This window comes from Choloepus didactylus, chromosome 1 (assembly GCF_015220235.1).
Source record: "Choloepus didactylus isolate mChoDid1 chromosome 1, mChoDid1.pri, whole genome shotgun sequence".
NCBI classification, from domain to species: Eukaryota; Metazoa; Chordata; class Mammalia; order Pilosa; family Megalonychidae; genus Choloepus; species Choloepus didactylus.
Genome location: NC_051307.1, coordinates 118313833 through 118327133, shown reverse-complemented (window position 1 = coordinate 118327133; position 13301 = coordinate 118313833). Strand labels below are relative to the sequence as shown.

The window sequence follows — 13301 nt, the reverse complement described above, 5'->3', positions numbered from 1 at the left end:
CCTCCTCGATTTAGATTATGCCATTTAAAAAGGCAAACCAATCACTTAAATTTGTTGAAGGTATCTTGTGCTATTTTATCAGTTGCTTCTGATAAGATTTGACCTCATTCTTCTATCAAATTCTAAGGTTAGTTATTGCTTGAAGGGTCTGTTTGTTCTTTGTGAGTTTCCTAGCCAGACCACAGTAGGCTTTGGGTCTGTTGATATGTTGATAGAAGCCTTTCAGGTGACTACTGAAGGAATGAGATTCTGTAGTGGACAATTGGAATAGCTTGGGGTAGGTACACAAGGTCCATTATCAGGTGGAATGAACTGGCCATACTTTCAGGCAATAAGTGGTAAAGTCTAGATTCTTCTTAATGATTTCCTTGAACTTTTGATAAGCTATTTAATTAGTACAATACTCAGAGTCCTGTTCTATAAAATTAGGTGGCTGGAACCCATTAAGGTCACTTTAGCTCTGTTCAGTGATTCGAAAGTAGCATAGGTAGTACTGTAGTTGATCAAATAACTCGGATTCCTCCTTTCTTTGGAGCACTGTTTGTGGTGGTTTGGAGCAGTGCACCCCAGAAAAGCATGTTCTTAAACTTAATCTATTCTTGTGGGTGTGAACTCTTGCAAACAGAACCTTTGGATAAGGTTACTGTAGTCAAGGTTTGTCCCAGCTGAGTCAGGATGGATCCTAATCCCATTATTGAAGTCCTTTTAGGGAAGGTAACAAAGTGAGAGAGAAAGCCAGAAGGAGCAGCTGGAAGCTAAGCCTCAATAGGACTGAGGGAAAAGCTAGAAGAGGCCACCAGATGCATTGCCATGTGACAGAAAAGCCAAGGATGGAATTTTGCCAGCAGCCAACCCCAGAATACCACCGTCTTCTGGGAGAAAGCATCACTTTGATGATGACTTGATTTGGATTCTCTTAGCCTCAAAACCATGAACTAATAAATTCCCATTGTTTAAGCCAGCCATTGCCTGGTATTTGTTTAATAAGAAGGAAACTAAAACACTGTTAGAACATGATTTCCAGTTCCCCTCACATGAAATGTGGCCATGAGTCTGATTTTTGGTAATGGAATCAAAGCAGAAGTGATAGGTTTCACTTCTGAGCTGGGGTGATAAAGAAGCACCACTTACTACTGGTGACAACCAGGCCAAGGAGATGGAAGAAGTGAAGATGGAAGCCACCTGGTCCCTTTATTCATCTTTAGGGAGACGAGTTACCCTTGGATCAAGAATACCTATTTTATACTTAATTTGACGGAGAAGCAATTGAGTTTGAATATTTATCTTTGTTAAATTACTACCCTGTTGATGGTTGAATTATGTTTCCCGGAAAAACATGTCCTTAATCTTTTTCTGTGGGTGTGAACCCAAAGTAAATAGGACCTTTTGACAATGTTAGTTTAGTTAAGGTGAGGCCAACTGAAACAGAATGGATTACTGGAGATTACTGGAGTCCTTTATAAGCAAAAGACGTTTAGTAATAGTAAGAGAAAACCATGTGGAGGAGCAGATGCTGAAAATTAGTGAAACCTAGAAGAGAAAGGGGAGGATATTGCCATGTACATTACATGTGACAGAAAAACTAAGGATCCAAGGACTGCTGGCAGCCAGCCCCTGAATGCTACAGTCTTCAGGGAGAAAGCTTCACCTTGCCAATACTTTGATTTTGTATTTCTCCTAGCCTCAAAACCATGAGCCAATAAATTCCTGTTGTTTAAGCCAACCCATTTTCTGTTATTTGTTTTAGCAACTGGGAAACTTAAGACATACACTAACTAATAACTTGAGACTAAATCAAGTTATTATATCACTATAAGAAAATGTTCAAATAAGGAGTCTTCTCTGCTTTACCTGTCTATCTAGATGTTTATGGGATAACTTTGTAACTAATGAATAGACAGAGGTTTTGAAATATAATCTTTGATGGTGTTGAGGATTCAAATGCTATTTTTTTTTCCTAAAGCTATCTTCTCCAAAATATCAGTTTCCCTGAAATACCACTTAGAGCCATAGCAGGTTGTTAGAAATACTGCCAGCTAACCTAGATGCAGGACTTGCCTTTTAAAAAATAAAATCCCCTGCCATAGGTTACTATCATGTTTTCATTCTCCTGAGTATATATTTTAATTAATTCAATTCTGCATAATTGTTTTCATTAAACTACAGAGAGAGGTTTAATATTATTTAGTTGGAAATCTTGTTCATTATAGGCAGCAGAGCTTAACTGAAGGTATGAAGAAGGATTTTCTGAATATTGAATCCAGTAGCATCTACAATGGATCAGTAAAAGAGGCTGCAGATTATATACTATTATACCAAGAAGAAAAGAAATATGAACACCTTAAAAATAAATATGCAAATAATATTTGTAGATGATACCTAGGATGACCCTAATAGATGAGGTAAATAAATATCCAGGAAATTAAGGATGTTATAATGGAAATTGTTTTCTGTTGTAAAAGTGAAAGATCTCTTAGACGGAAATCCAAATCCAACTTAAAATATATATTTTTTCCTGTATGCAAATACTCAGAAAAGAATATATGGATTATTGATAATGTTGCTTGAAAAGCTATCTTGAAGAAAGGAATTCTAAGAAATCTCCAAAGATTATAATTTAAATTATGTAATGAAAAGGGTGGGATAGGGATAAAAGGGTATTTTTCCTATTTTAATTCTTGAAACATTAGACAGGGGAAGAAAAAAAAAGGTGGAATCATTGAATATTAGAAGGAGAAAGGACAGTGTAGATTTTAGATCTTGTTTTAATTCTAGTGCCTTATCTTCCAGAAGAGGAAACTGAGAAAAAAAAAGATTAAATAATATGCTCAGTTACTACAATCAGTGTCAGTACTAAGATTATAATACTGTTTACTATTAGCTGCTTGAGGGGATGGGAAGATGTCTGCCTGTTTTTTCACCATCTCATAGTTAGAGAATTATATCCTGACTTTACATCTGATTGCTTAATCAATTGATGATGATGATGATAATGATGATACTAACATATTTCTATTTCTAACATTTCTTATGAGCCATACACTCATCTACATGTTTTACATATATTAATCCATTTATTTCTCACAACACCCCTAGGGTAGCCAGCCTCCAATCTGGCTCCAATGATCTCGCCTCCTGGTATCTGTGTCCTTGTGTAGTCCCCTCCCATACTGCAGCAAGGTTGGTCTGTGTGATGTGTGACAGTATATCACTTCTGAGATTATGTTATAAAACACACTGAATCTGCTGCCTTCATGTCTTGGTTTCCCAGCTCTGATCACAAATACCACAAAATGGGTTGGCTTAAGCAGTGGCAATTAATTGGCTCACAGTTTTGAGGCTAAGAGATATCCAAAATTGAGTTATCAACAAGGTGATGCTTTTTGCCCAAATACTGGCATTTTGAGGTTGGCCACCAATGATCCCTGGGCCCTTGACTTTTCTGTCACATGGCAATGTCTTCTTTCTCTTCTGGGTTGTTGATGTCCAGCTTCTGCTCCTCCATGTAGCTTTTTTTCCTTCATAAAGCCTCTAGTAATAGGAGTAAAATTCAACCTCATTCTATTTGGCCACAGCTTAACTAAAAATAATATCTATAAGAGGTCTGATTTATAATGAGTTTGTATCCACAGGAATGGATTAAAATTAAGAACATGTATTTTTCTAGGTTGCATATTTCAGCCTACCACACTTGGGTACACTTTTTTCTTTTCTGTCTGTCTCTTGTGGATCATTCTCTTGGGAGTAAGCCCGCTGCTATGTCATGAGCAGTGCTATGGGGTGGGGGTGGGGAGCATGCGATAAGGAACTGAGGCCTCTTGCCAAGAGCGATGTGAGTGAGCTTGGAAGAGGATCCTAGAGCCCCAGTCAAGCCTTCAGATGACTGCAGCCTCCCTGGTAGCTAGATTGAAAGTTTAGGAGATACCTGAGGCAGGACCACCCAGCTAAGCTACTCAGAGATTCCTTCACTGCATGTGGGTAACACTTCTCAGCTGGCATCACAAAAATTTTTTCTTTTGTTTTGTTTTGTTTCATTTTTAAATGGCGTTCACTGTTTTTAATTTCTATGACAGGTTTTTTAAAGGCTACAGTTTAGAATTTGTCTCAACTATGGAAGAAGGTTTGCGATTAGCAATAGTTTATAAGTAGACCGGAGATAATATGAGGTAGAAGAGAGTTGTGATATGAGGCACAGGTACAGAGAAGTAAAGAAAGGTGAAGAAGCAGGATACATTAGCTGAGAAGCAAGATGCTGAGGATGGACTCTTACCTCAGATAGATAATTGCCTTCTGTCTGTTAAACTGGGAGCTGAAACCTGTTTCCTTGGTTACAGGGAAAGCTCAATAGTCAAAAATGAAATGATTTCAAGAGTGCTTGTTTCATGGCTGAATGGGCTTAGAGAAAATATCAGCTTTTCTCAGATTAATACAATCTGTTTATGTGATTCTGGTGATGTCAAGCTTAGCATATTATCTGGTTCAAATCACTGATACCTAACAACTGAAGATATTGGAAAACTTGGTATGTTTCATATGACAGATATTATTAAATATTCAAATTGAATGACTTTGAAGAATAATTCATGGGGCATATTATAGGATTAATATAAATACTTCAGTCACATTATACCTGTGGTGGTTTAAAAAGGTTTATAAGAATTTGTATCAAAGATATTGGCATGGAAAAATGTGAATTTATAATCTGTCTGAATGTTTTCTTGAAATAGCAAAAAAAAAAAAAAGGAAAAATAAGAAAAACACTGAAATTTATGACAGATCAGATGCATTTTTTATTTTGCTGGGACAGGCTTTAAAATAATTATACCTTATGAGATATGCTGTACCTCTGGGAGGTCTACTGAACTCCCTTGGCACAGTTAGTTGATCTATTATCTCCTTTATCCTGATGTATGTGCTTCTTATACTTTCCATGTGGTATTGTGGTTATTGCTTTCATGTCTGTCTCTTCCATGGTATTATAAGCTGACCAGAACTACTTCTTGTTTATCTTTACAGTACAGTAAGTGTGCAGTGGTTGGCACATATTAGGAGGTCATCAAAATGTTAGACAACTGAAAATTATACAAAAAAGTAGTTTTCAGGAAAGGTAGTTAGCGATTCATAATATTTTTATTTCAAATATAGATGAGTGCTGCTAGAAACTGCTAAGTGTGGTAGAAATCTAAGATGACAGGGAGGTAAATATTTGATTATACATTTTTAATTATTTAAGTGAAGTTGAAAGATAATAATTTATTATATTTTCTAAGACTATAAATAATTTCAAAGAGAAAAATTCCCAGAAGAGACACAAATATTAAATATGACTTTTAAGTTTGTTTGTTTGTTTATTTATTGACTCCAGGATATTTGAAATATGCTTCTTTCTTCACATACAGTGAAATATTTATTAATTTAACATATTTCTAGTGTGTCTTAAATGATAAGCACCATTCTAAGCACAGAATCCCAGCACCTGTAAGTGCCTCATGTGAAAATGTCCTACATTCATACAGCTTATATTCTAATGGTGTAGACATAAAATGAGAGTATACAGGTGTTCTGGTTTGCTAATGCTAATGCAAAATCACCAGAAGTGGATTGGCTTTTAGAAAGGAGGTTTATTTGATTACAAAATTACAGTCTTACGGCCATGAAAACATCCAAATTAAGGTAACAACACGAGTATACCTTCACTGGAGAAAGGCTCTTGGCGTCTGGACCTCTGTCAGCTGGTAAGGCAGGTGGCTGGTGTCTGCTTGCTCCCAGGTTGCATTTCAAAACAGCGTTCTCCAAAATGTTGCTCTTGGGGCATTTGTCCTCTGTTAGCTTCTCTAGAGCAAAATGTCAGCAAAAGTCTGCTTTTAATGGCCATCTCCAAAATGGTCCCTAAGCTGCAGCAGCGAGCTCCTTCTGTCTAAGCTCCTATGTAGGGCTCCATGGTGGAGGCATAAAATGAGAGCATACAGAGAATCAAGAGTTCTTGTGAGTCCATGCTCAAGGTAAGAAGCTTAATAGATATTCACATGGGAATGTTGAGAAGGAAATTGGATATATATTTTTGGAGCCTAGGAGAGAATCAGGGCTGGTGACAAAGGTTTGGTATATAGAATAATAATGTATATATTTATAAAACCCTGGTATTAGATAAAATCACCTAGGGAGATTGTGTAAATGAAAGAGGGAAGAGAGCAGAGAAGAGATCCATGAACACTTATTTAGAGACATGGCAGAACAGAATAATCCATGGAAAAAACCATGAAGTAGGGTGATACCAAGAAACCTAAAGTGGAAAAAAAAAAAATGTATTTCAACAAGAAGCAAGTGGTTGAGGAAGAGAGACTGAAGAGGATGTTGAAGCTGTTTATAACTTACTCTCAGAAATTATACATTGCCACTTCTGTCCTATAATGTCAGAGTCAGTAAGCAGTGAGTCAGTAAGAGGATTACTAAGGAAAATTAGGCTTTGCTTTTGAAGGGTGTGCCAAAGAATTTGTGTACATAGTTGAACAACTACAGTGGTGAAGATGGAGACTTCAAATATTTATGACTATTTTGAGAATTTTCTTCTGAGAAGTTCAGCCAACCTATGAGAAGGTAACTGAAATGAAATGTGGAATGAAAGGTTTTCTTTTCCTTTTAAGGACAATATTAAGGCATATTTTGTAATTATAGGAGTGAGAAATTTACATAAAGGAGAGAAAGTAGACACTTCCTTGAAGTTCTTGGGTATGTTTGAAATGGGAAGAGATCCACACAACAAAGGAGTGGGGATGCTGATTTCATAGGAATCAGAGAGAAAAGTGGAACAGATGTGGATGGATTGGGAAATTTTGTGGACAGAAGCTGAGGTAATTCTTTATGATCTCCTCTCTTTCCCCTGGGAAGTGTTAGGTGAGTACAGCAGTTGAGAATAAGGGGTATTGAGGGAATGTGTTGGGGATTTGAAGAAAGAGGAAATGAGAAATATAGGATAGCTTGGAGAGTAAGACAATTAATTTGCTAGGGAAGGTATAGTAGGACTGCCTGGTTTTCTATGAATGTTCATTTGAGATTCATGGTCATAAATGTGAGTCAGCACATTTTTTGATTATAACTAATAGTCCACATCATTATTATCAAGAGCCTCAATTGTTACAGTAGTTACCAAACTGATCTCCTTTCACCTATGTATCCACTACTACTGCCACATTAATCTTCTTAAAACATTGTCCTGCATAAATTAAACTCTAGGTAAAAACTTTCATTTTTTCCTCTTGATATTGAATACCTTGCTTAGATTTTGCTCCCAAAGCCTGCCATAATATGGCCTTAGACTGCATCTTCAACCACAGCAAACCATGAAATAATTTCCATTAGGTGGTAACATTATCTGCTTTGTATTTTGCAACTATTCTGGCATGGAATAGCTGCTATCATATTCTGGTATGGAAACATATTGGAATAGGGCATTACCAGGTTTGGGGAGACCAGGAAGGAGGCCTGAATTAAAATATTAGCAGTGAGAAGAAAGGTGAGTTGTTGGGTATGAAGATATTAAAAAAGTAAAATCTCTTGACTTGAACAGAGGTATAATGGAATAGGGAGGAGTCAAAGATGACAAACAAGTTTTTCATTTAGCTGTTTGTACAGATGGTAGTAACATTCATTAAGATAGAGAATATAAAAGGGAGAAATAGGATAAAGGGAAAGATTAGTTCAGTTTAAGACATTGAATTTGACGTGCCTAGGTAACATGCATATGTAAGTGTCCAGAAAGCTGCTGGGATGTATAAGTTTGAAACACAACACTGAGTTCTAGACTGAGGAGACAGATTTAGGGATCATTAGCATTGAAGTCAGGGATTGGAGTGTCATCATTCAAGCAGAATGTATATGTAGGCTTAGGGAAGGGGGCAGTGTACAGCTCCCTGGGAAAAAACCTTTGCTTAAGGATGGAGGGAGAGAGACTCAGAAAGAAGAATAAGAAGTAGCAGCCAGAGGGATAGAATGAGTAAAATGGAATAAGTAGTATTACAGAAGGCAAGGGAAGGGACTTTTTAAGTCCACAAATAGTTTTATTAAAAACGACAACAACAACTAGACAACTTAGACACAGCAGTTCTCAAACTTAACTATTTGTTAGAATCCTCTGGGAATCTTATTAATAAAAACAACAATGAAAACCTCTTGGTTTGATGTCTGATCAATGATCAATTAAATAAGACTGTCTGAGTAGTGAAAGGTGGAGGTCTTGGCATCTTTATTTTTTGTAAGCTCCCTGGTAATTCTGACTCAGGTTAAGTATAGAGATCTACTGAGATAGAGTGATGTAACTGTCTGTATGCTTCGTATCTTATATGGGGGATAATAATCATGAATGGACTAAGATTAAGTTTATTTGGCAATAAAACTCAGATAGTACTATTACTGTAAAAATGTGGGGAACCTGAGCTAGCTATTTGTGGTAGATTCCAAAAAAGGAATTCCTTTTAGAAATTCCTCCTAGCTCTGAATGTACTCCCCTTTGCATTTTGACTTTGCTTCTCCTTTTCTCAAGAGGTCAAATCTATTTCTCTACCTTCTTAATTTGGGGTGGCCTTGTGATGATTAACCAATGGAATGTGGCAATAATGATATTGTAGAGGTTCTGAGCCTAGGCCTCAAGAGACCTTGCAGCTTTTGTTCTCTCTTCATTTTTTTTTTTTTTCCCTTCCCTGAGACTACACTATGAAGAAACCCAGGCTATCATCCTTGAGGATGAGAAACTATATGGCAAGAAAGGTCCTGCTGATAGCTAATACCATTCACTAGACATGTGAGTGGATCCATCTTGGATAGTCAGCCCCAGGTAGGCCACCAGATGACTGCAACCAAATGAATGACCCTAGACTCTGCTAAGTCCAACTCAAATAGCTAGCCCACAGAATCGTGAACAAATAAAGTGGATATTGTTTTAAGCAATCAAGTTTTGCAGTGGTTGGTATGCATCCATAGATAACTGATACACGTATAAGAAGCAATTGTCAATATTTAGATGCAAATGACTAGTCAGTTGTAAAGCATTTCACATATAGATACTTTTAGAGTTTGTGTAAAATCCATTTTTTAATCTCCTGACCACCCAAACCTGGTATTAGCACTGCATCTGCAACACTGAAGTGTATTTTAGACTACTCTTTGGATCTCTTTAAATTCTTTCATTTAAATGAATTTTTCTAATGATTTGTTCCCCCTGCTCTATTTCCCACTATCACTTTGTGAATGTAACTAAAAGATGGTAGCCAAAATGGTTTGTTTGTTACTCCTGCTGCTGCCATTATTACCATTACCACTAGTACCACCATTGCAATATATACAGCTGACATTTATTGAGCATGTACTACTTGTCAGAAGCCCTCCCGAGAGCTTGACCTTGAGCATTTCATTTTATCCTCACACTCTTGACCTGGTCACTATTATATCCTCATTTTACAGAAGAGGCAATGAAGGCTCAAAGGGGATAAAATAACCTGCTAGAGGCTACACAGCTAGTAAATGGCTGGAACCACAGTCTATTTCCTTAACTAGTTTTAGAAGTGGTTTAGTTCTTCATCAAAGGCACTTTCATGATATGCTCCCTAAATTTCCTCTCTGCATTTGCTGAAATTCAGAGACTTTTAGGCTGCTTTTCTTCTAAGAAAAGAAAATGAATGTTCTTGGAGGACCTGCTATTATTGTGCCAGGCACTTTTATATATGTTATCTCATTTAATCCTTGCAGCTATCCCACCTGGTTTATCATCTCTCCTTTGATGGCAGATAAAACAAGGAAATTAAATAATTTTCCCAAGGTTATACAACCTAGAAACTGGTAAGGCTCAGACACTAATACAGGTCTAAGGGGCCTTAATTCTTTCTGTTATAGATTTGCCTTTTTTCTTTGAATAGATATCCGGTGTTAGACTATTTATTTTCCAGAGTACTAGTTAAATTGCTAGCAACTATTCCATCCTTCAGGCTGTCATCTTAATGTAATTTTCTCAGCAAGGCCTTTCCTGACCCCTAGACTAGCTTGTCTCACCCAGTCCCTATTACCAAGGTACCTGTCACTTCCTTTGTGTAGCACTCAAATATATAACACATTCATATATTTTTCCATTTCTGTCTGCCTACTAAACTAGAAGCTCCATGAAGATAGGGACATTTTATCCTAAACACTATTGAAATCACAACCCTAATAAAGAGTCTGGTACAGAGCATCCCTCAATACATATTTTCTGAATTAATTTCTTAACTTTTAGACTATGAGCAGGCCTGGGAAAGTGACATTTGTGAATTTAAATTTATCATAACTGAGATCCCATAGTACATTAAGGAAATTTTGATAAGAGAGGAGAATAAATACAGTTTTAAGGTAGCAGGACACTTTTGAACAGAAAGGTCATGTTAAAGGGAAATTCTCTCTGATTCATTAAACGCCTGTCTTGGAGCCCATGGAAGCATTATCCTTGATGACCATTTCTTATAGCACTAGTCAGAGTGCACATTTTACCTCACTGTATTCAAGGAGTCTAGCCTTGATTACAGGTTTTTTTTTCCATGGGCACCTATCATTGGCAGAAGATAGAAAAGAAACAAGACCCAAACATAAGGCATTACTATTGTATTGCAGTTTTCATGAAGGCCAGATTAAGGAAAAGCATACAATTGAAATCAAGGCTCAGAAAAAATAGCTCTTCTAGCTTGGATCAAAAACTAAGTCAGAGTGCATTACTTACCTTGACCCTCGGCTTTTTGGGGATGGTCACTGGGACCCCATGCCTGGTTCCTGTTGTCTTCACCACCTAATCTGTAGTCACCATCAGTGAGTACATCTCCATCCACGTAGGCTAGGTGGTGTTCAGATTGGTATTACCTGCTGGGAGCTCTCCTGCCTGGAACATGGCATCTGACCCAATGGCCAGATGCTAAGGGACAAGACTATTGAAGGAGGAGGTGACTCCTTCAGTGAGATGGACACTAGCAGGCATGTGCCCAGGGCAGTGTTTGCTTACCTGGAACCCAGTGTAATGAAGTTCGCATTCCACCAGCTCTTCCACCCTGAGTAGCTTATCCCAGGCAAGGAAGATGCAGCCAAGAGCTATGCCCTCAGGGCAAGGAGATCCTTGACCTCGTCTTGGACAGAATTGAAAAACTGGCTGACCAGACTATGGGTCTACTGTGCTTCTTGGTTTTCCACAGCTTTGGTGGGAGAACTGGTTCTGGGTTTATTTTCCTGCGATGGAATGTCTCTTTGTGATTAGAATGAAGCCATCTATGACATCTGTTGCAGAAACCTCAATATTTAATGCCCAACCTATACTAACTTTAACTGCCTTATTAGCCAGATTGTGTCCTCCATCACTGCTTGCCTCAGATTTGATGATGCCCTGCATGCTGAGCTGACAGAATTTCAGACAAACCCAGTGCCGTATCCTTGCATCCACTTTCCTCCAGCTATATATGCCCCTGTCACCTCTGCTGAGAAAGAGTACCACAAACAGCTTTCTATAGTAGAGATTAGCAATGCTTGCTTTGAGCCCACCAACCAGATAGTGAAATGTGACCCTTGCCATGGTAAATACGTGGCTTGCTCCCTGTTGTACAGTGGCAATGTGGTTCCCAAAGATATCTATGCTGTTCTTTCCACCACCAAGACCGAACACAGCTTTCAGTTTGTGGATTGATGTACCACTAACTTCAAGGTTAATTAATTTACAGCCTCCCTATGTGGTACCTGGTGGAGACCTGGCCAAGGTACAGGGAGGAGGATGCACCCCACAGCCATTGCTGAGGCCTGTTGCTCACCTGGACCACAAGTTTGACTTGACATATGCCAAGCATGCCTTTGTTCACTGGTACATGGGAGATGAGATGCGGGAAAATGAGTTTCCTGAGGCTCATGAGGACATGGTTGCCCTTGAGAAGTATCATGAGAAAGTTGGTGTGGATTCTGTTGACGGAGGGGTTGAGGAAAAAGGAGAGGAATACTAATTATCCAATTTCTTTCATCCCTGCAGCATGTCACACTCACAGTACTTCAGCTTCTACATTAGCTGATTGGCATTAGAACTTTCTGGTTAGATTGTCTTCATCTCAGCTGTGATCATATCTTATTTTTCCATGTGTACCTGTTAAATTTTTCCATTATGTCTCAAAGTAAAGGCTTTAAGGAAAAAAACAAAAACTAAGTCAGATATGGAGCTTATTAAAACAAATTGAGTTCTGTCATTTCTTCACCTCAAATTCTCTTAGGAAAGGAGCACTATTTAAATAAATAAATAGGCCAGATTTATATCTCCTAATGGTTGATTATGATGACTATGAAGATGAATAATTTCTCATTTTGGAGGAGATAACCCTCAAACAGATGACTTAGAACCAGGAAAAGAAAAAAATATGATTGGTTTTATTATTCAGTTTCATACTAGGACATTAACACCACATGAAACCAATCGTAAGACCACATTTTAATGCACTGGGAAAGAGTTGTTTCAAATAAATACATAAATATGAAAAAATAATTTATGTAAATCTATGTAAATAGATGGTTATAGTGAATTAGTATATAACATTACTGAGTCGATTTTTCATGGTTTCATTAAATAAAAAAAGACCTGGGTGAGCAAGAAAAAGCTCTCCTGCTCTTTTTTAGTTGCTTTAGGTTGTTAATCTGGTCCAAGATGATCAACTTCTCATTAATCATAATAATTAGGGGTAGATTTACTGAGCATTAATGTAATTTTCAATCATGCTAATAGTTGTGCAATCCTCCACTCATTAATATAAATGAGGTAAATTAGAACCATGACATTATAAAGAAGAGGCAGAAGCTGAGAGAACTTTCATGGATCCTCCCTAAATCCCATTAATTTAATTGTAATATGTTGTTCCTCGATACTTATTTTCAATCCATTTTCCATTGCTAATGGGTCTTCAGATTGGTTAATGAGCATACTAACCTCTTAATTTAAGTGACTGCTATAGAGTGGTCTAAATCATACATACTTATCTTGTCTTGCTATCTTTAACCCGTTCTTGCAGGTTCAGTCAATAAGGGTTTATGGAGTAGTCACTCAAGCAATTTGGACTTAGATACATCAGCACAGTACAAAAGAAATGAGACAATCCCCCCATCATCCAGGAGATCATAATATAACACATGCCATGGATTTGATTAAAGTAAAAATGTCCCTCTTCATGGCTTCCATAAAATTGTGATTTATATCCTAAAGAGGTCAAAATGAATTCCCTTCTTTATCTCTTATATTTCTTTAGACATTCATAAGCTGTCTTTCCTGA

General features: G+C 37.5%; 1 protein-coding gene across 3 annotated transcripts in view; it reads left to right on the top strand.

The window, feature by feature from the left end:
• NAALADL2 (N-acetylated alpha-linked acidic dipeptidase like 2) overlaps positions 1–13301 on the top strand; it is a 1146579-nt gene that overhangs the window by 91740 nt on the left and 1041538 nt on the right. The window lies entirely within an intron of this gene.